This window comes from Dermochelys coriacea, chromosome 10 (genome assembly GCF_009764565.3).
Source record: "Dermochelys coriacea isolate rDerCor1 chromosome 10, rDerCor1.pri.v4, whole genome shotgun sequence".
NCBI lineage: Eukaryota > Metazoa > Chordata > Testudines > Dermochelyidae > Dermochelys > Dermochelys coriacea.
The window spans coordinates 83,513,006-83,536,299 of record NC_050077.1 but is presented as its reverse complement, the minus strand read 5'-3'; the positions used below and the strand labels follow the sequence as shown (position 1 = coordinate 83,536,299).

General features: G+C 47.2%; 1 long non-coding RNA gene across 1 annotated transcript in view; it reads right to left on the bottom strand.

Moving 5' to 3' along the window:
- Window positions 1-1,077: 1,077 nt before the first annotated feature.
- The window catches only part of LOC122456219, a 42,759-nt gene continuing 20,542 nt past the window's right edge, over window positions 1,078-23,294 (bottom strand). The window contains exon 2 of the long non-coding RNA XR_006274965.1: window positions 1,078-3,323. This is a non-coding gene — a long non-coding RNA (uncharacterized LOC122456219). The remainder of the gene's footprint in view (window positions 3,324-23,294) is intronic.

The window sequence follows — 23,294 nt, the reverse complement described above, 5'->3', positions numbered from 1 at the left end:
AAGGACTGCTCTTGCTGGCTCAGGCGTCAGGGAACTAGCTGAATGCCACCCTAGCTGAGCTGTGACACAGTCACCATTACCATCTGAAGATCGTTCACTGGCCTGTATGACATGCGGCGCTCTCAACCCAATCCCTGAAAGTGCCTGCCTCACCAAAAGCCTGGATGGGCATAGGGGTTAGACTACCCTCTGGCCCCTAGAGGTTGTTCCTCGTGTTTAAGGGTAAGAAATAAGGGCCAAAGGGAAACAGAAGGCCTGCGGAGGTTGCATTCTGGCAGCCTGTGTTGTTCCCATTGCTACAAGCTTCATGTCTCCAGCAGGGAAGGATTAGCTTCATGCAGGGAGAAGCTTTTCTTTTCTTCAAATCCAGAAGGCTTGCAAGTATAGGGTGAGTTTGCAAAGGTCATCAGCTTTAGACACTCTTTAAAATAAACGTGTGTTGGTGTTTTTAGCTAGAAGGAAGCTGTGCTCTCTATAAGGGACAGAAATATCCCCAACAGGGAGGCTGGCACAGCTGGCTGGGCTGCATGAGTTTGATCTGTTCTTTGCATTTTTCCAATTGGAATTTTTTTTTTTCAGTCCCTCCATACTTGGTCCCCATTCCACCTGTTCTTTGCCATTTCTGACCTTGTTTTTATTGGCTGTTTTCCTCTGCATCCTTTCCTTGTGCTCTCCTCGGTGTCTGAGTTCTAATCCAACCATCAAACTCATCATGTCTGAGCAATTTAGGCATTTTTTTTAAAAGGAGTCCATGGGCAGATCCAGAATTAGTGCTGGGCACAGATGTTACCAAGAAGAGATCTAAGACCCTGATTTGCAGGCACAGGCTCCAACTCCAGCTGAAGTCAGTAGGAAAACTCCCATTGACTACAATGGGAGCTGGAGCAGACCCAGATGTCTAAACTATAGCTTTGGCCGCCACTAAAATGGAAACTACTTATCAAAATCGGGCCCGGTGCATTTTCTCAGCTCTAGTCTCCAGCGCTACCACTGCTTCAGGAGCACTTAGAAGGCACATTTTCAGCTAGCTTGCTGAATAGCCTCTCTGACTGTGGGTGTAATTTTCTCCTGCGCGCAAAAAAAAAAAAAAAGCCTTCATTTATTTCCATCTTAAAATGAATTGCAAGTGCAAATCTTAGTAGTTACCCATCTAACTACCTGACTAAGGGTGGAAATTAAATGTTAGATATTTAAGATCAGTGACTGCAGTTCAATTGTATGTAGGGTGACCAGACAGCAAATGTGAAAAATCGGGACGGGGGTGGGAGGTAATATGAGCCTAAATAAGAAAAAGACCCCAAAATCGGGACTGTCTCTATAAAATCGGGACCTCTCATCACCCTAATTGTATGTCCAATAATGCAGGTGCATTTTTTTCCCCCACGGCATCGATAAAGGGGAAACCAGGTGATTAAAAATGTATCCAAAAAGACTGAGGGGGAAAGTGGTTCTTCTGGAATGTCTTAGCGAGAAATGTTGGGGTCTTTGTAGATGTCACGTATTAGTCTCGGTGTTCTGTATTAGTCTTGGCTCTGTTTCAACACCCTGCTTTGCCTTCTAGCTTGTAATTCAAAAGAGCAAATGTATAATCATGGAAATTCTCCGTGTTCATAGTATGTATTTTGCAAATAGAAAAGTGTAGCACTGTTCATTTCTCGTGCTGACTCAGACCTGCTTGTCCGAGACAATGTCAATGGCCACATTAAAGATGCCCCCTGAGAAGACAGTGCATGACAAAGAACTCGGGAAACACGACCATTCCATCCCACCACCATTGGCCACAGCTGGCTTCCCAGATCCCTTTGCATCAAAAATCCATCTCTTAGACCTTACAGGGCTGGCACTGTGTTGGCATGTGCTGCTGTTTGAGGCTGTATATGTATCTTTTGTTAACCTTGGTTCAGCTCTACTGTTGATTGCAGCAGAAGTAGCTCTAGTGTAGACAAAGCTCCTGCAGACAGTGGTGTTTACACCTTCTCTGAGCAGGTCTTCTTAACACAGTGTAAATGCCAGTGGCCTCTGACATCTTAACTAGCACTCCTGCCTCTGCCATTGGAGCAATGCTGGTGTTAGCAATAGCAGGGGAAAGTTCAGGAAAAGGCAAGGCCTGAGGTTCCGACAGATCCATCGTGAAAGGGACACCCCACTTGGTGCCAAGTTGCAAAGGCCACATGTTCTCCACATGCATGAGTGTTCAGAGCAGACAGGTCAGAGTGGTGCTTTGGCTCAGAGCTGGCTGTGATTGCCTCCTGGCTGGTTTCCTAGGTGAGATGCTTTTACCCAGAAACGTGAGCAGACCGAGTCCAAAGTTTCCTTTGGCAGGAAAAAGGTCTTCCTTTCCTGCTCTGTATGGCCCACATCCTGTCCTAAGTTGGCCCTGACACTTTCTTCCTTTAGTCAGTGAATGGTTGATGTGCCAATGCAATGACATTCCATATTCACACCCACCTACAAACAGTCCTGGTGAGAAGGCTTAGGTGGTAGAGTGGAGCTCCTCTCCAGGCACTAACCATTCTTTATTAGTTGGACTGTGTTGTGGTGGTGGTGGCCTGCGATGTGAAGAGGTCAGAGTAGGTAGACGGGTGGCTCCTTCTGGCCTTAAACTTTCTGGTTTGATGATTCTGGAATTATCACCAATGAAATACTGTCAGAGCTAGGAAACTTATGCATAAGACACTTATTAAAGGAGGAATTGCAGACTCTGTTTAACTTGGGCCTTCATAGCACTAATAATAGTGCCTCACACTCCCATAGCACTTTGCAAACATTAATTCTCACAACACCCCTAGGAGGTGGGGGCGTAACTATTGGCCTGGGTGTATAGATGGGGAAACTGAGACCAAGAAGTTGCCCATGGCCGGAGTGAGTCATTGGAGGAGTCCCGGTTAGAACTCTGATTCACCCGTCGCTGTTCTCAGGCAAGCAGGCTGTGTTCCCCGGCTCTGATGAGCTGTGCAGTCAGATATCTTAGGCAAGAATCTTGTTCAGTGCGTTAGGGCAGAGATGCAATTGACCTTGAGACTGCTGATCCATGATGATGCTTTCTTAGTCTTTCAAGGCTGTTAGCCCTTGTAATACAGATTGACTCATACACACAGAGGATAAGGAGAACCTAAGGCTCCAGTCAACTCCTGTCATGAACTAAATGGGGAATTTTCCAGGGACCATAAGTCATTTGAGTCCACAGATGACCTCAATATTTTCATTGCAAATCAGCAGTTCTACGTAGTTCAGTCTATGCTGTATTTGGTTTTCAAGGCTATGATGTCAGAAGGTATCAGCTGTCTGTTTGTTTGCCTTCTTTTGGGATCTGAGGTTACACTCTGAAAATGGATCAGAATTCTCATTTATTGAATGTTATGTGAGAACCTTCATCATTTTGTGTCCCCCTCTCCCCCCCCATCCCCACTCCAAAATTTGCTTTAGGCAGATAGCTATTTTCACATCGAAACCATGAACTTGAGTTCCAAAATGGGTCCTTCACAGTCAGATGGGTCTGTTTTCCCACCAATAAATGGCAAGCCTTAGAATAAATAGCAAACAGCAGAAGCAATAAACAGCAGAAATCAGAAAGCTTATTTTTATCACGGGTGTAAAGAAATTCATGGAAGGTAAAGAAAATAAACACAGCTAAGGAATTGAATTGATAGCCCTCCTCCTGCTCTCTGGGAGCTACTCAGATGGGGTCTCCTGTCCCTCTGTCACTGCTTAACAATACAGGAGATGTTCGAGCAGCTCTGCTGATTATTAACAAATAAGCACTTGTTGCAGCACCTTTTGTCTAAAGAGTGCAAAGTGCTTTAAGAACAGTTTGGGTTGCATTCTGCTCCATTCAAGTCAATGGGACTTTGACTTCAGGGGGATCAGGATGGGACCTTTATTTTTCACAATATCCCTCTGAGGCCCAGAACACCTCACTTTGCTGATGGGTAAACTGAGTCACGGGACAGGTGACAGACTGGCTCCAGGTTACACTGAGTATGTCTGTACTGCATTGTAAATATAGGGCTGTGGGACCTGATCCTGTGGGTGAGTTGTTTCCAAGCCCATGCTTGAGTGATCACACTGCATTGCTGGACCCGGGTCTCGCAGCCCCATATTGCACGGCGCAGACCTTCTGACTCAGGTCTGAGGCTTGAGCTGCATCCATACAGCCAATGATAGGGCTTGGACCTGAGTCATTGTGGAACTCTGGCTTGAACCCATCCCCCAAGGTGGGTCCAAGTCTTGGGTCCGAGCGCTTGCCAGAGTCAGACAGATTTGTGTGTGGATGGTAGGGGGGTTGGGGCTCAAACCTGAGTTTACAGTGGGCTGACAACACAGTGTAGACACACCCACTGAGTCAGTGACTAGGCTGGGAACAGAGCCTTGGAGATGTGAATCCCTACCTACCTGCCTGTGTACCTCAGGTATTTGGTAGCACTCATCTCCACAGTACCTAAACACCAGATTTTCAAAGGTATTTAGGCCCATGATGCAGAAAGGCACCAAGGGGGATTTCAAAAGCACTGGGTACCCAACGCCCATTGATTTCAAGGTATTTAGGTTCCTAATGTCCTGTGAAATCAGTGTTCCTGAGCCTAGGTGCTTACCTACATCTTTAGACTCTTAAATACCTTTGAAAATCCAGCCCTAAATTGTTTTCAGTTAAACGAGATCCACAGAGTCGACTTCATGGAGTCGTCTGTTCTTCCCTGGTTATACGAGAGTTTGCTTCTAGGAATGGTTAATAACCGATACCCACAGCCCCAGTTCAGTTTCAGTAGTCAGTCAGTAACAGCAACTGTCCCCCTTAGTTTGCTCTTTACATTTGCAATGCCCTGGACAAACCAGAATTAAACAATCAATTAACCAATTTATCCATTAATTGTGATCGGCATTTGAAGAACTGGAGACTGTTGCCATGTAACAAGAATACCGTCTCCACATTTTGTGACAAATGCTTTCATCTAGTAAATTACCAGTTATAATTTGCACGAGGGCTAAAATGCTATTTTAGGCATACGTGTGTTTCCAAGTGATTATAAAAAGCAGACATTATAGTGTTCCACTTAGACATTCTGTGACTGGTTCTTAAAAAAACCTTTCTTTTTGTAAATGGCATTAGTATCTTCGTTAGGTATTTAAAGCTTTTTAAAAAGTAACTGATTTCCTTGAAGTCATTAAAGTCTAACCTTTAAACTCCAGGAGTCTAATGGTTCAAGCCAAGCATAATGTTGAGGCACATCTGTGATAAATCTGCTTTTAATCTCCACAAAGTGCTTTTCATAGATTCCAACTTTAACGTATTAGGTGTTGGATGAACACACTGAGTGCTAGTAAAATACACTCTATTGTAATCTATTGCCTTTTACACAAAGCGGCATTTGGTTTTATTAACTATTGAAATATACTGAAAACTGTTTAAAAAGCACCATGTAAATCTTTAAGATTCATGCTGTTTAATTTTATAGAAGTGTAATTCCTTGCAAAAGTAATAGGCGAGTAGTTCTGCTGGTGATTTAATACATTGTACTCGATTAACCAAAATCTTGTGTCTAATTTCAGGGAAGCTTTGATTAATACAACTTCTTTCCTCCCTGAAGGAAGGCCACAGATGCCTAATGCAGAAAAAGAAAATTCCTTTCAACGTTTAGTAAAGAGCCTCAAGCTGACAAAAAGAGGTGCTGCAGTCGGAGTGAATAGCACTGGCTGCTTGCTTCCTATGGCTTGCACCATCGCAGGGGAAGGATGCTCTGCTCGGGATCCGTTAGGCTCCAGTTCAGCAAAGCTCTTAAGCAGGTGATTGACTTTAGGCACACACATAAATCTCGTTGAGTTCAAAGGGATGCTGATGACTTTGCTGAGCTGGGAGCTTAAATGGGCACCTCTTGAAACTCCAGTCTTCCCAGAAAGAAAGGAGGCACTGGGACAGCTCTGGTCTCTAGAAGTGCATGGGAAAGCCAGTCGGCTAGATGCAGAGCCAGAGTCGCTCTTGAATTTGTCCTGTTACTGAGAGCAAGATCCACCCTTCTACGTGCATATCTCATAATGAATGACTGAGACTCAATCCCACCCCAACTGCTAGGCGTCACTCAGAGGACATGTCAGAAGCGCATCCAGCACCAGCGCCATCCTGCTGGTGCATGGTAGGATGACTCAGGGCAGGTGGCGGTGACCCTAGGATGAGCAGTGAGGGTCTCAGCCACACTATGGCACAGGCGCTGGGATCCCAGGGGCCTGGCCCTGCCCCAGGAGAGCAAAGAGCACCCCCAAGGGGCCAGCCTTCCAACCTGGTGAGTGCTAGGTTGCCAGCTGGCTCTACAGCACAGCCCCTGCTTGTGCACTCTCACACCTCAGGGTCAGGATTAGGGTTAGGGCTAACAGCCTGCAAATGGGGGGAGGTCTTTGGGGGCCCTTCCAATACAGAAGACGCCAGGGTGTTATTGAAGGGAAGACCTGCACCGTGAAGGGGGAAGCCTGCCTAAGTCCCTTTGGCCTTAAGCTGTTGTAGGGGGAGCCCTAGAAGAGCCCAGCTGTCTCCCAGCCCCATCCACTCCTGCAGAGTTGGCACCCCACAGAGCCCAGTGTGATGGGGGACGGGGGCTCCGTGGGGTGAAGGGACATAGAGCTTGTCAAAAAATGCCCATTTTTTTCCCCACAGAAATATTGTTTGTAATTCTTCCCCTCTCCCCATCCCAAAACTTCCTCTGGACATTTGGGGGGGGGGGGGGAGTTGTTTAAAACAAGAATGAAAACACTTCAAAATTTTAATCTTTTTTTGTCAAAGTTCAAAGGAAATCAACATTTTCCTTGAAAAATCGTAGTTTCCTTCGAAAAGCCATTGTTCATCCAAAAAACAAACAAAAAAACCCACCAGCAAACAAGCCGTTATTTCCCCAGCCTATTCTAAACTCACAGAGCCTGTGACTCCCTCTGCCCGTGGGGAGATGCAGGCTCCAGATGAGAACAGGTCTTGCAGGAGATGAGAAAATGTCTCTGCTTCCCAGCACTCCTGGCTTATTGTCAGCTCTAAAATAATGGGCTCACCTGGAGCGAATATTTCCCATGGCGGTGTCGCCCAGAAGCCCCCGTGACAAACTGCGGGACCCTCGTGCTGTTATTTTCCTGGCTGTGCTGGGATCCAATAAGCATCGGAGGAAGGTTCAGGTCGGAGTAGGGTCGGCTGTCAAAGCCTCAGAAGCCCCCAAGTTTGCCTTTCATCAAGGAGACTAAACGAAAAATGGTCTCGAGCTGAGTGTTAAAGGGCTTTTTCCCAACCTGGCTAGTCTGTGACAAAGAAACCTTTTGGCTGTAAAATCCACTGAGATCTCGGCTCGCCTTTCAAGAAACCAACGTGGTCAATTTGGAGCCTGCGGCATTTCTTGTTCCCGCAGAAATGAGGCGGGAGAAAGAGAGCTCTGTGCAATACCTGTGACTGTTCTCCACTGTGCCGGGAATAACGTCAGGTTCCTGTCACGGAAAGCACAGGGCACTCTTGACACTAGGACATGGGGGATGCCCTAGTGGATATATGCTGCACCAGTTTGCGCTAAAAGCACTCAAAGGGGCTGATGCCCAGCGTTGTCACCTCTCGCCTAGCCTGTCACTCTTCTGCTGGTCTCTCAGCCCTGACACATCTTTCAGTTGCCTTGCAGCTTGTATGGGCAGCACTCGACTGCCTGATTTCTTATGCAGGCTAGAAATTCCAGTCGCTATCTCGGCTCACGTTCAGCTGTGGCCCAGGACCTGCCATCCCCTGGATTCCACAACATACTGGGCTAGATCCACTTCCAAAGGGCCAGTTTTAGTCGGCGCCTCAGCGCCTGTCTGGGAGAAGGAAATTGTTCTATGTGCACTGTGTGGGCAGAATTGTTGTCCTTCTTAGGTTGGGTCCCTTCAGTCTTTGGCTTAATGTAAAGGGCCCGATTTTTAACCTGGCCTCTAAAGTTGTACCTCCAGTGGTGATTGCACCAGGGTCTGCAGCCATGTGCCTATGGAGCTTCTGAACTTGAGAGTGGCTAGATTTATGGGGGCAAGTACAGGTCTTAGCTTGGGTGCAAATTTACCGGTGCAACTCTAAAAGAGGCCACAAAGTTGGAAAATTTGGTCCTAGGTGTATTTGGATCAGTATCAGGCCTCCAGAAAAAATCAGTTTGCTCCCACAGGCAAAGTAATCCCTGAACTGTGCAGGGCTGAGTTACTGAAAGGCTAGAAACGTGAACCATTTGGGTTAAATTTAGGGCTGCTGAAAAGCCAAAGAACGTGGCCAAAAATCCATGTTTGAGTTCCCTTCTTTGTCAGTGTCCAAGTCATGCCAGTCAAGAAGGGCTGGTGTAGTGGGGGAGCTTTAAAATAGATCAGACGAGAGCAGTGAAAACCAGCACAGGAATGGTAATTGGATTGAGGCTAACTGCCCAAATTGCCCAAACGCTTTGTGCTTAAGCCAGGGCTTCTGCACAGCCCATCATCTTTCCTGGCAGTGTCGGGTGACTGTCCAGCCACGTTCCTGATCACTGGTGAACACAGCGAGCGTCTCTACCCAGGCAAAACTCCCTGTGACGTCGGTAGGAATCCGGACTGTGTATGAACCCTCTGGGAGGAAAAGCAGAAGAGGAGCTGGGAGCTAAGGCGCTTGCATCCAGGCACAGATACCTTCGGGAATAGCAAAGGGAATGCAGGCAAAGGAGTCTGAGAGGGACTGGATTAGACTCCCTGTGGGATATTTCACTTATTGCTATTTCAGTGCCAGCAGGTGTCCCTGCCAAGTGACTTCACATGCCAGTCCCTGCTGAGTGGCTCGGGGCACAAGTGCCAATGCCTGGACTCTGCGAGCACTGCCTCTGTCACAGGCTGACTGCCCATCAGCGCCATGTGCCCAGCGCCAACCGCAGGGTGAGTGTCCATGCCTGCCAGGCGGCGGTAGCCTGCCCTCTCAGGAGAACCAGCCAAGAGTGACATAGTACTTGCAACGTAACAAGAAGATTTGTGGGGAAGGAGCCCCAGGTGAACCCATCTGGGCCGGTGTCTCCTCAGCAGCCATTTCTGCTTTCTCGGCAGCTGAGCAGCACTCTCTTGGTACAGCAGTTGTGTTTTGAGTAACATTGAGCAAGAGACAAGTATTAAATTAGAAGACAACAGTGTGGGAGACCACGCCACTGGGCTCATCTGCTGATTGCTCCGACATGAATCCAAGTCCCTAAAGCAGGACAGATGGCCTGGGGATCGACCACAGCCCTGGGAGCCAGCAGAAAGGGATCTGTTCCTGACCACAGGCAATCATTTAAGCCATACTTTTCAAAATTGGGGGCCAAAAGTTAGGCCCTTGGTCCGTCGTGAGGCACTGAGATGAGGGGCCTGATTTATTTCAGAGCTGTGGAGCTCCATGTTTGAGCTCAGGGGGTGCTCCACAGCTCTGCCAAATCAGGCCACTCTTCGCAGGGTGACTAAATGAAGATTCTAACTCTAGATGCCCGGCTGGAAAATGTTGGCTTGAGCCTTTCTGTGCCTTGGTTTTCTCTTTGGTGGCAGGGGGATAATATTTTCCTAGCCCTCAGGACTGTTGAAGGGGTTAATGAAACAAAGTTTGCAAGATGCTTTGAGTTGACGGAGCGATGGAGGTGAATGGTTGGCTGCAGAACATCAGAATAGAAAATAACCCCCTTACATGCCATTTGCCAAAGACAAAGTAACCCTGCAGCTAAGCTTTTATCTAAAGTGGATTCTCAGCTTCATTTGAACCAAGCTATATATCTACCAGTGTTCTCCCCTAAGCAGCAGCCAAGCCCAGATGTGCGGCACCTTCACACACTGGATGTCAGGCCACCTTTGGCTGTTTGCTGGGTAGGACTAACCCTTTCGCTCTTCATCTCATCTGTGTGTTTCGGATGCGAATAGAACGAAGGGGCGAGTGGCCTCTTCACAGATGATCTCCAGGTGGGTAACTTCCCACGTCGTGATGGCGTACGAGGTAGCTCAGACTGCGCTTCTTCCAAGGGCGCAAACTCATTTCCCGAGGGCTCTGACAACGCTGATGGCGGTGCTACGTGAGGAGCCTACACTGGACATTTGCAGTCCTGACTCTTGGTCCTCTGTACATATGTTCACAACCCACTGTGCCATTGCCACTGCATCCAGCTCGGAGGAGAACTTTGGGATGGCAACCCCGCAGTCCTCGTTTACATAGCCGCTGAGCCCCACTGCTGCTCATGCTGCTTGGGAGGCACCCACATGGAATACACGACTGCAGCCACTCGACGAAGGAAAAACGGTTCCTTCTCCGTGCTGTAGCTGTTCTTTGAGCTGTGATGCAGAGGTGTATTCCACAATCCACCCTCCATCCCCTCTGCAGCGGAGGCTGTGCTCCTAATGTTCGGGGTGACGGGAACTGAAGAGGTGGGGGCAGCATCGCCCTTATATAGCCAGAGGAAGGCATAGGGCCACAGGGGGCAAGAGCACTTGCTAGGCTTAAGTTCTCCAGGTTCGGTGCACTGGGCGCACACACACCTATGTGGAATACACCTCAAAGAACAACAGTTACCGGACAGACAAGTCACCATTTTTTCTTACTGCACCTCCTGGCACCATGTGAGCCCTTTTAAAAATCTGCAGGTCCCTGAAGCATCACAGCTCAAACATTCGCCCTCTACCCCAAAACCAACCAGACAACACACGTCCAAACACTTGCCTCTGCAGATATGGGACTCCCCCAACGTAGAGATGTCTGTTCTTAGGCAGAAGGGACCACTGTGATCATCTGATCTGAACTCCTATATGGCACAGGTTCAAGGAGTTCACCCAGTGATTCCTGCATCAAGCCCAATCAGGGTCATGGGTGAACTTGACGGTTTTCCAGACTGTGCTTGTAGCATGTGTTAATCAAAAGCAGACACCCCCAGAATACCTGAAATAGGGGGAACAACCCAAAAAGGAAAATATGGGTTGAAAAGCTGACCCAAGAATCTTGACTGTAAGTGGAATTCTGTGCTCTTATTAAAGCCTTGCAGATGATGTAAGTACACAATGCAGGGACATGCAGCCGTGTGGTGTTCTGGATATGACGCAGGCGTTAGGGGGTTGTTTACTGCTGCTCTGTGAATGGCAATTTATATCTGCCTTTCAGCAAAAGGGTCTTCTAAGGTCAGGATAACCAAAATACCCAGCTATGCTTACTATTGATGAAACGGCTTTTGTGCTACTTTCTGAAATCTGCAAGTTCAGTCCCTTCCAATCAAGGTAGAATCTGAGCCATCAACCTAGAAGTAAAAGACCTTTTATAGATAGAATCATTAGTCCCTGAGCCATCAGCTCTGCTTTCTGACTTTCTAAGCCACGTATTTAGGGACTTTCCAGCCTGTGAAATGTGGTGTACAGGATGTATAATGAGTCAATAAGAAAAACTGAATGATTGTGCTAACAATAAACTGCTTGGGGACAGAACTTGAGCCCATTTAATACAAGACTAGAGATGCCACTTTTTTTCTTTTTAACCAGATAAAATGGGCCTTGCATGGTTGAAATGGAAGAAAATACAAGAGAATTACAAAGTGTTGACCAAGAGCATCCAAAATGACTAGCTGATATTAGGAATCAAATATGATTTTAGCAAGGAGCTGGCAGCACAAGAAGTTTTGGAGAAAGATCGGCATGACAGGTGAGCACCCCTGTTTACATGACGGTCACTCTTGGCCATTTGAAACAACCATTGTTCTAGAGCAGACCAACCCAGACTGACATCCAAATGCACAAAGCCTGTGGAGTTGCTGGCTGCACAGTGATAAGGATAATAATGCCTAGCTCTTAGCTCTTTTCATCAGTGTATCTTAAAGCACTAACAAGGCAGAAACGGAACAAACTGAACATGCATCACATGGGAAAGCTAATGGCAAGGGACAATTATCACCAAGAGGCAGCAGTAGCAATCTGCAGCAGCCCACCTGGTTTGATAGCTCTTCAGCAGCATTATACACACATGATGCCGACACCAGCAGACCCCCTTTCTCAGTGTGACCAATTCTTACGATTTGATCGTGCTATTTAGGTGATTTTTCTGCTCGCCTCTACTCCAGGAGTCATGTGAATACATGAGACTCTCAACGTTCATTTTAAAAACCCCAGTTAGTTTCTAGCCTTCATAATTATAGAGAAAAGCTTGAAGATCCAACCCATGTGTGTCCCAGAGGCTCAGAAACCAAAAGACAAATGAACCCACCGTTAACTATTTAAAAACTCATGATTTGAAGCCCCTTCCTGGCTCTTTGAGGCTTGCTGCATGATCTTTGAATGCTTGGGGTTAGCAGTGCTTTATCCCACGGACTTGGGCCTTTCCAGAGAAAGGGTATGAGGCAATTGTTCCCACCCCAGTTTGACCATATATAACCTTTTTTTTCTAAGGCCTCTGCTCAGGCAGCAGTCAGGGCACTGGGAGATGCAGGAGATGCCGATGTAGCCCACATCCTTGGACTGCAGCATTTAGTGCTGTGGATAAGGGGAGAAATGGTAGGCAGGATACATAGCTCTTGGTTTTATTTTGGATGGCTCTGCCTGCCTGCAGACCTGCCAGAGCTGAGTGGAGGCACTCAGCTGGATGGGCCAGAATCATCCAGAAAATGGGTGTGGCATGGTCTAGGAGTTTGACACTACTTAAATGATTTCCATTGTGGGCAAGCAGCCTGCAGGACACACCTAGTCACTCTTGGAACTGAAGGAGAGGAAGAGGAGTTTATAAAAAGGAGGAGTAGGAGCCAGACTGAAGAACTCTGTGGTGGAGCAGCAACAGGCCCAGAAAAGTCTGCTTAAGGGTCGTGTTCCAGGGACTTTGCCTGTTCCGTTGGATCTAGATCGCAGGCTCCTTCACCTCACTGGAGAAGACTACACTTTCTGCAAGCTGAGCAAATTGCAGACTGTTGTTGCAAAGACTTAAAGGGAATTCGAAGGAGACAGTGGCATTATCCCTTGTTTTTCACCTTTAAGGAGCTGGCATGACCTACTGAGGGTTTGCACCCCATTCCTCAGGGACTGGGAAGGGGAAATCCTCCCAGAGAAGAGCCCTAGGGGATTGTACAGATGTGTGCACGCATAATTATATCTTGCACTGAACTTGTGAGAGTAAGAAGTACTAATGCTTGGGGAGAGCACCTGGAAAGTGCGATCTTCGGAGACTTACATTGACAATACTTGCAATTGTTTTGTGGGTTTTAAGTACACTGTCATGTATTTATATACATATTGCTACACAGAGAGAGCGTTAGTAGATATTTTTCCTTTAGCGACTTTGTGTCACTGGGTCTCTTGGACTGCTCCCTGTACGAAAAGATTAAACTCTCTTCTGTACCTCAGCAGAGAGGAAAGCTGAGGGACAGGAAAGAAAAAACTGATATTGACCTACTGCATTGCCCAAGCCCATAACACAGACATGTCACTCTTGTTCATAAGCTTAATTACAAACTTGCCAAGCGTTGGTTTTTTTTTTCATGGATCCTACTTCAGTGCATGAAAAGGGGAGCATGATGGGGTTTGGAAACTGGGCGCCGAGCAACTGGGTGTGGACTAAACCTGAGTCTAGTCAGAAGGCCTTATTTTACACACACACACACACACACACACACACACACACACACACACACACACACACACACACACACACACACCATATTCCCTCCCCTTCGCACTGTGTACAGACCCCTTCGCACCCCACTCCGGACAGCAGGGTTGTCCTTCTGCCCCCTTCAGAGCTCCATTAACGAGGCTCTTACTCAACCATGCAGCATCCCTGTTGCCAAGAGACTCGCGACTCGCTGGCTCTTCCCTTGTCTCCATGGAACTTCCTGCCACTGATGGCCAAGGCAAGGCTTGAAGCCGGGTCTCCTGTTTGGTAGCACCAACACGGTCACAGCGCTGACCAAGGCCATATCAATAGCAGTCCCAGCATCGAGGGGTGACTGTCTTCTAGAGACCACTGAGCCCTGAGGGAAGGTGTTCCCAATTACGTGTCACTGGCAGACAGCACTGAATGAGTGACCAAGCATTGGCTTTTTGCTTTCCCTAGTCAGTGTTTTACAGAGGAGTCTGCCTCTGGCAAGTGTGTGAATCTGGAGAAGGAGGAACGTCTCTGCACATAATGCTGGACATCTCCACGGTAATGGTGTCCGTGGGGACTGGCCTCAGGAGCTCTGATCAGAAATTACAGGCTTCTACCGAATGAGCTAAAGGACCAGGTCCTTGAGTGTGGTGGCAGTTAGCAGCCTCGAGATGTAGTCTAGCCATTAGAGGGGGGACAGAGAGAGACTGACTCTGCTAGTGTGGGTTATGCTTTTATATGCAGCAATGGCTGACAGAAAGACAACCTGTCCCCCCGCCCCCCCCACCACAATCTACCTGTCCCAACTCCACGCTGAGATGGATAAAATGAAGGGGAACACTCCCATCTCCACCAGGAAGAATGACCAAAGCGGCGCTGGAGCCCAATGGGCCTTTGCCACGAGGCTGTGTCCAGAGCTGAATCAGGGCAGGCAGAGAGAGGCGGCGTGTTTCCAACAGGCACCTGAGTGAAGGAGCATCAGGGGAGGCGGGAGTCCCTGAATGGGTGCAGAGCAGGGCTGGGTGTGCCCAAAAACTTGGCACAAGGGAGCATGTGGAGAAATACTCTGAATTTAGTGGAGTGTGTGAAGTGCTGGATTGGGCACTGAAGGACTCTATCTCCCCGCTCTACAGGCCCAGTGTGGCAGTGACAGCACGAGCCTCTGTCCCCCTGCCTGTGCGAGAGGGTAGCTAATTCCCCATGGCCCATTCAAACCTCGGTGCCATAAAAGGTGCCAGTCCTGGTGGTGCTATGGCCCACTTTGTTCTGCTGGGTAGATACATCAACTGGGCACTTGAGGCCCCCAAATTCATTAGGCCCCCTCCTGCTCTTATTTATGCTTCTGTAAATCAAGGTAATGCCACTGACTTTATCTGAGTTCTTCCGGACTTACACTGAGCTAACGGAGAGCAAAGTCTTGCTCATTGCATGTCTCTTCATGAAGGGTCTACTCATGTGATCAACGCTGGGTGCATGCTTTGCTGGACTGGGGCCTTGGCTCTCGCTATCTAAGAGGAGCTCAAGTGCCAGAGTTCAGGTCTGGACATGAACATGGACCTGGGTCAGAACTTCCCCTGGGTTCTGGGATAAGGGAGTGTGGGGAGGGGGACATTTGGCTACTGGGTTTTGGTTTGGGCTCCAGCTATAAGACTGCAGCTCTATAACCAACAGGAAAACATATATTTAAGAAGAAGGCCTCCGAAATCTGGAAGAAAGTGTTTTTGTTGCCGAGAATATAAGCACAAACTCAAAAAGCTTGGTACATTCTCCCAGGACCACAATGTTCCATGAGAGTTGGGGAACCTCCAAATTCACATGCTGGAGCTCTGTATGGTTTTCCTGGGACAGAATTATATTTCCTGAAAATTAAAATGGAAAGCCATTGTTCGAAAGACTGTTCTAGGGGGGAATAACCTCATTTCAGAGTTTATGAAGCCAGTGTATGGTTTGGTTCTTGCTGGCTTTGCAAGGACTGTCAATATTCCTTTTTCGCTCTTTCTTCCTTTGTGTGATTATTCATTTCACCACCAGAGCTGGGCCCAAACCAAAACCCCAGAGCCAAAAACCTTCGAATGTTAAGAAAATGTGGATCCTGATCTGGATCTCGATCTACATTTTGCAAGTCTGTGTCACAGCACAACACAAGGGCAGAGCACACTCTGCTCCTCCATGCTCCAGTAACAATTAGCCAAGAACATTCTCCTCCTCATCAGAATACCATTAGTCAAGGAACCAACCAGCATGTGGCCAAGCCAACAGCATCGGCCCTTGGGCCAGCAGAAACAGATGGCTCAGCACTTGACAAACTGGCCAAGAAGGACATGTTGTGTTTCAGCTCCTGCAAGGGGGTCTGAAGCAATGGAGGTGAACAGGAAGAGCAGGAGAGCCAGTGCCCTTTCCCTCTAACCCCTTGTTTCACGCTTCCATCGCCTCCTTTCTTTCCCTGTGCCCCACTTCTCAGCCAAATAGTTTTCATCCGACAGAGACTGTAAACAAGACCCATCCCTCTCTTTCTGCAGTCTGACCGGCGAGAACTTTTGGCCTCTCAGCTGAGCAGTACAAGGTGTTCCAGTGATTATTACCTTTTAAATAATGTGGCTTAACAATTAACAGCTTGTTTGAAGAACATTTGCATTTTCCCTGCTGCTAAACAAGAGAGACTTTAATCTCCACACAGCAGCTCTTGTTGGAACCAGCTACCAAAACCCAGGGCCGCACAGGTGAATGCAGTATGATTTGCATACCTCATTGATCTTGCTTTGTAGGTTTAATCATCAGTGAGCATGGCATCACCAAGAACTACTTTAATGCGCTCCAGGTACATCTGTATTTACATATTCCCCTTCAGAAAAGCAAAAGTCTTCTTTGTAAAAGAGAAGAACTAAGCTCCCTACAGGACCCGTACCCATGCAATCCGCTCTTGGCACAGATGGGAAGGGTGGGACAGTGCTGTTCAGTTTCTGCGCTCATTGATTGCTTGGCCTCCTTTGAACACACACACACACACACACACACACACACACAGAGTCAATTATCTCTAATGACATGGGGTGTCTTATGAGCCAGAATACTTTGAACCTAAAAGAGAATTGGTGCCATTTCAAGGTGAGGAGCAGCGAGCCGACTAAAGCCCATTAAAAATTTATACACCTCGACCCCAATATAACACGGTCCTCGGGAGCCAAAAAATCTTAACGCGTTATAGGTGAAACCACGTTATATCAAACTTGCTTTGATCCACCGGAGCACACAGCCCCCCGCCCCTCCGGAACGCTGCTTTACCGCGTTGTATCCGAATTCGTGTTATATTGAGTCGTGTTATATGGGGGTAGAGGTGTATTCTGAAACTATTAAAGAAATGCCTTTTAACAGTTTAATAAAATAATCAGTGCAGAAATGAGTACTCTCAGATGTCAAAAATCCAATCCAATAAATTATTGGTCTGACAACCAATCTCCACAGATGTATCATCAGGGAATGATTTTCTGAGATGTGAAGAATAATGGAGCCAAAAGAGACCTCACTGTGGGTCATTATTGCTTTTACCTGTGGCAATGAAGGAACTGAGCCACGCTCTGTGCTGTCTGAGGCTTGGGATATAACTAAGGCAGCATTTTGATCTCCTGCTTTCTCCTATTTTAGTAATTCTGTTTGATGGGGGCCTTGTAACTTTCCTGCTTTCAGCACCTTTCTCTCTAGTCTTGAAGAGACATGGGAACTGGTGTTTCAGCAGACGCTGGAGGCTGCAGCATATTTAGAGGCATAATGCTAGGGTAATAGTCCTATTTATTTCAAGGACATTCATGATCTTTTACAGATAACGCAGATAAATGCTAGACCCAAGCTGCAGCATTCTCGCTTAAACCAAGAAATAGAAGCATTAATCATCTGACCAGTCATTTATCATGGTTTGGGAGCATTAATTTGATGGTATGTCATTTTCCATTTGGTTTGTGTGTTGTGGAGGTTGCATTCCAAGCATCGTCAATTAAACATAACTAATGATTCGGAGCTATTTTTAGGAATGATGAGCCCTTTTAAAAAAAAGAAAAAAGAAGACACTAACATACATAAAAGGTTACAGTAATTGACGTGATTGTTAAAATGCTCACCTTTGCCACCTATTTAAACTATACTCCACTAGGAGAGAGGGCAAGCAAGCTACCTGCTGTGGTGTAGACAGCCTGAATGCACAGGCACTGTTGCTTTAGGTAAAAAGTCATTTTTAAGATCTGCACAAGAGATCTGCTGTTTCCAAAATCGTATTGTGGAAAAACTCATTCCAGGCTCTGAGTAAGTCAAGGATTTCCTGGGGGAGAGGATGGCAGAAGGTCCTGGCCAAGATCCAAAAAGTAAATAAATCTCCCAAGGCCAAGGAACCATTTAAGAGGTTCAGCCCTATGAACTGAAGTGGGACTTAAGTGGTTCCTGGCCCTTGTACCAGACCAGCTGTGTGAGGGCGAATTTCTGCCCAATGACATACAGGGAACAGCGAGAAAATCTGGTCTAGCCGTCTATATGTGGGAGTTTAGGTACAGAACAGAAAATTAATGGGCCACTTCACCTTGAATGGTCCCTTAGATAGATAATGGGCTAACTACTTAGGCTAAACTGCCTCTTCCCCCTTGTATTTATCTGTGATGCTCTGAGTACCTTTCCCAGACCTGCAGAAGAGCCTCTGTGTAGCTCAAAAGCTTGTCTCTCTCCCCAAGAGAAGTTAGCCCAATAACAGATATTAGCTCGCCCACCTTGTCTCTCCAGAAGAGACAGTTGGCATTCAGACCAAAAATCTTTCGCACTCCTAACCACCATTTTTGAGGCTAATTGAGGTGCAAACATAATTATTGCTTTCTGAGTCATAGGCTGTCCTGGCTTATCTGGTGCAGAGAAGATAGAAGCATGGGTCAAAGTCAGGGGGCCAAAGCACCTGAAGAGAAGAGCAATGGCCTTCTCCCCAAATGCTGCCCCACAGGGGAGGGGCTCTGTAGGTCAAGGAGACAGTGATGGGGTGGATGAGAGGGAGATGTGGTGCACCTGCTTTCTGCAGCTGGAGGCTCGGCAGGTCTCTTGGTTGCTTAGTTCTAGCACCAATACTGGAATATATTAGGTTCCACAGGTTATTTGAAGAAGGCTAGTCCAGTGGTTAGAGTACCATTTGGGAGACCCCGGTTCAATTCCCTGCTACACCACAGACTCTTTGCAAGTCACTTAGTGTCTCTGTGCCTCAGTTTCCTCCTCTGGGGATGATAAACACTGCCCTAACTCACAGGGGTGTTGTGAGGCTAAATGCATTAAAGACTGTGAGGTGCCCAGTGTGATGCTCTGTACCTTGGGGGAACACCCTACAACCCCATGTTCCTCTTTATAAAATGATTGTGTGGTATCCAATGCAAAGTTTGTCATGTTGGGTGTCTTCGGAAGGCTCATAATGCACTGAGCATGGTTGTTATAGTGATGTTAATGTTACAGTAATGTTATCGTGAGGTTATAGGTTGTAATTTCACGTATATAGTTATGAGGCTGAAAATGTGTCCTCATGGCTTAAAGCAAGCCCATGCAAAAACTCTCCAAGAACAGAGAGGCAGTTCACACCTCGTCAGGGCATAGATGGGACAAACCCAGCCCAGCCTCACAGGAACAATGGACACCAGCTCAGGCACCAACAAAAAAATCTGTTAGACCCTGGAGGGAATCACCCCCGTCCTTTGGGCAGTCTGGGACTGCGATGAGGTAATGCTCACCTGACTCTGAAGTGGGGGGAGTGGCGCAAAGCCAAGAGGAAAGAAAGGACATGATAAAAGAGAGAGACATTTTGCCATGCTCTCTCTCTTCCACCTACATTTACAGACACCACTAAGTGACTAAAACGCTGATCAAAAGGAAGAGCCTGGCTGAACAATAACCAGCCACCGTGCGGTGAGAAGCATCTAAGTTTGTAATGAGACTGAAAGTATTAAGATCAGCTTAAAATGCGTTTTGCTTTTATTTCATTTGACCAAATCTGACTTGTTATGCTTAGATTTTAAGTGATTATAAGTCAATCTTTATAATTAATAAATCTGTTTGTTTATTCTATCTGAAGCAGTGCGTTTGGTTTGAAGTGTGTCAGAGACTCCCTTTGGGATAACAAGCCTGGTACATATCAATTTCTTTGTCAAATTGATGAACTTATATAAGCTTGGAACGTCCAGCGGGCATAACTGGACACTGCAAGATGGAGGTTCCTAGGGTTGGGTCTGGGACCGGAGATATTGCCTAGTGTCATTCGCTTGCAGGTAGCTAGAAGCAGCTTACATGCCAGAGGCTGTGCGTGACCAGCCCAGGAGTGGGGGTTCTCACAGCAGAGCAGGGTCAGGCTGGCTCCCAGAGTCAAGGATTGGAGAGGCCTAGCAGATCACCGGTCCAGATAACACCAGAGGGGAACGTCACACCCAGATACTGTGGTGATGTGGCCACGTGCCTTAGGCTATGTCTACACTACAGACCGCACAGCCGTACTGCTATCGCTGCACCGCTGTCAGGTCGACTCTGCATCTGCTCTTTGCTGGTGGCAGAGCCTCTCTTGCCAGCATAGCTCTGTCCACACCAGCACTTTTGTTGGTGAAACTTACGTTGGTCTGGGAGGGGTGGTTTTTTTCACACCCTTGACCATCAAAAGTGTTACCAACAAAAGTGCTAGTGTAGATATAGCCTTAGACAGAGGAATCCCACCTTTTTCAAATGTGTCAGTGCACACACAGCTGCACCTCATGGACTATTGATTAGGATTGAAATGGAGGTTCTGCGCCTTGCTCAATTGACTTGCCAAGCTCTGTCGAGTTCTTACATTGCTGAATAAAAACACACTCCAAGGGGTAGGTCTTATTAATGATTGCTAGGGAGCAATAGCACCATCAGGCAGACTGGAGAGCAACACCTTGACATTGCATGTCACAGACAACCTGCAACACCCTTATCTTCCCCAGAATGGAACTGCTGCTGAGTAGAGATGGCCCACTGGGTCCCACTACACAGTGATGCAGACAAGCATTCGTTAGGCACTGGGTGGAGATGACCAAACCCGTATTCAGTGGTGACCTGGACCACAGCAAAGCTAAGGCTGGATATCAACTTGAACTGTCAGCATCAATGGGAATAGCCTCCCTGCTGTGGGCTTAAGTCAAAGGTTTGCCATCATCTGAGCAGGGAAAAGGGAGCACCCTCCTGTGGAAGTGGAGGTAAGTTACATACATGTCTCCTTGCTGTGCTTTCCAGAGTGCTCACTGGAGAGGCCTGTTGGAACTGGTCCAAGCTATTGACAGGGAGATGCAACCACAGGCATTTCAGAGTGGGAGATGATTTCATGAGGATTCAGATAGTGCTGTGTTAGTGATTTGGTCAGGGCCATCTCACAGGCTCCTTGCCAGGCTCTTCACTTCTTGTTGGCCCCAAACTCCGTGGGGGCCCTAAGCACTAAGATGTTCAGATTGGCCCCTGCTTGTGTGTGAAGTGAAATTTTTAACCAACATTTTCTGGTTTTAAACCCTTTCCTAGAGACGACAAAAGGGAAGTACGCTCTGGGGACCTGGCTAATCATTGGGTGCTGACCCCAGAGCACTGGCTAATGTACAGGATTTGGGAGTGGGAGGAGGCTGCTGGAAAGAGGACGAGTGGCTGCTCCTGGGTGGACCAAGTTCTACGTTGCCTCGCCCCTGCTCAGAACCATCCTCCTGTCCTGTCTCACAGATTAAACCTACCTGCTGCCAGCTCCTCCTGAGGGCTCCCTTAGGCTGGTGTGAAGGGAGAAAGAGGCAGATTGCATCAGGACAGATCCGGTGAAGCGGAAAGAAACCCATGTGGAGCCCTGAGTGGCTCGTGTAGGGGTGCAGGAATGGTGGCTGAGATGAGTGGGCAAGGGAAGCAACCTGCTGGCCTGCATTGGCAGTCTGCAGAGGGGGAGGTCATGGACCCCTCAGGCAAGCAAGGAGGAGTGAGCATTAGTGAAAGCCATTAGATTCATCCAGCCTGTTCTAAAGGCTTGTCTATGTGGGATAATTGGCCGGAATAGCTAGTGAGAAATAAGCTATTGCACAATAGTTATTCCGGTTAATTTCCCTGTATAGATGAGCCCATAGCCTTAATTCACGTTGTGGGCTGATGTGGTGGTAGTGGTGTTTGTTTGTTTTTTAAACAAAGCAACTTTGGATTAAAAGAACTGCACGTGTTCACACGTCTTGCACACCAGCTTCTGGCTTGTGTTCAGTAAACGTGGGTGACTTGATTTCTTTAACTAGACAGAAAGAGAGAAACTCACTCTTCTGTTGGGACATTGTATGCTATGTCTGGCCCAATGCAGTTGTGTGTGGCTGACACGAAATTCCCTGTGAACTGGGACTTGTCATGGGAACCATGAACTGGAGCCACCCTACATTAATGCTGATTTATCTTCAAAAGTAGGTGAAGAGTGTGGGCCAAGCCTCTGAATTTGTTCAGAGAAGTAAGAAATGGTTGTTTCCTGACTGCAAGAACCAGTCATCATAGGGCTGTACACCTGTTCAAAGACATCCTTCAGTCTCTGCAGTGGGCAATGTCTTACATTGGTAGAGGTTAGGTGTCCGTTTTCATGCTGAGATTTACATGGCATTTCCTGCAGGTGCCAGAATTAGCAGCAGCATGTTGACAAGCTAGCTCGGATGCATCTGCAACTGGATGCGTCAGAACTCAACTCTGAACAAGGCTTCAGTTCTCCTCATTAGCCTGAGTTTCTGCTTGTGGGTTTTCTTCATTTTAATTATGTTCACATAGCTCCAGCATCTTCATTCAGAAACTTGTGTGGCACCATGAAATCCCTTCTTCCAGAGGAATTTGTGACAGGTGGTTGAGAGCGGCCCTTTAAGACACTTGCACCAAATGCTGATGATTTTCTTAGGCTCCTGGCACCAGCCAGACTGGATCACTTGACGATTCCCTGTTCTGTTCATTCCCTCTGGGGCACCTGGCACTGGCCACTGTCGGAAGACAGGACCCTGGGCTAGATGGACCTTTGGTCTGATCCAGTCTGCCCGTTCTCATGTTCAGACCTAACCCTGCCCATCTCTGATGGTCACTAGTTTCCTTGGGCACAAGTTGATCAGGTACATTCTGCAGCACTGACTGTTCAAATCCCATGTTTGGGGGCCTTCCTGATCATGTATTGTAAAGACTTCAGCTGGTTCAAAACTCCACAATAATGCTGCTGCTGTTCACAAAACCACAATGTCATATCTTGCCCCTGCTCCAGGCAATGGATTGGCTCCATATAAAGGGTTAAATTGATTTTAAAACTTCCCGGTGAACATATAAAGCCCTTCATGATCCAGTGACCCCAAGTATTTGCTTGATCTTTTGTTGCCATGCATTCTTCCGAGCACAAACACCTAAACACACATGCATCATTCTTCTCAGGAAAGCTTGCTTGTTGTCTTCAGTTATAAACTAAAATTGACAAGTGTCAGACCTCTTGCCAAATTTACAGGGAGACTGTGGCATTCTCTCACGAGTGTTGGTCAAACAGTCAAGTCTATTCATTTTTTTAAAAGCAAACTGACAACATTCTCCTTGTCTCAGGCTTAAATTAAGTCCCTGCGTGCTTGATATGAAAGCATTTCATAGAGTTTGCTGGGCTGTAGAGCATCAACCCATTCTTTATTTGGAACCCTTTACATTAGCGAGTCCATTGAAGTCTGGGCAGGGTATTAAATGCAAAAGGCGAAAGGAC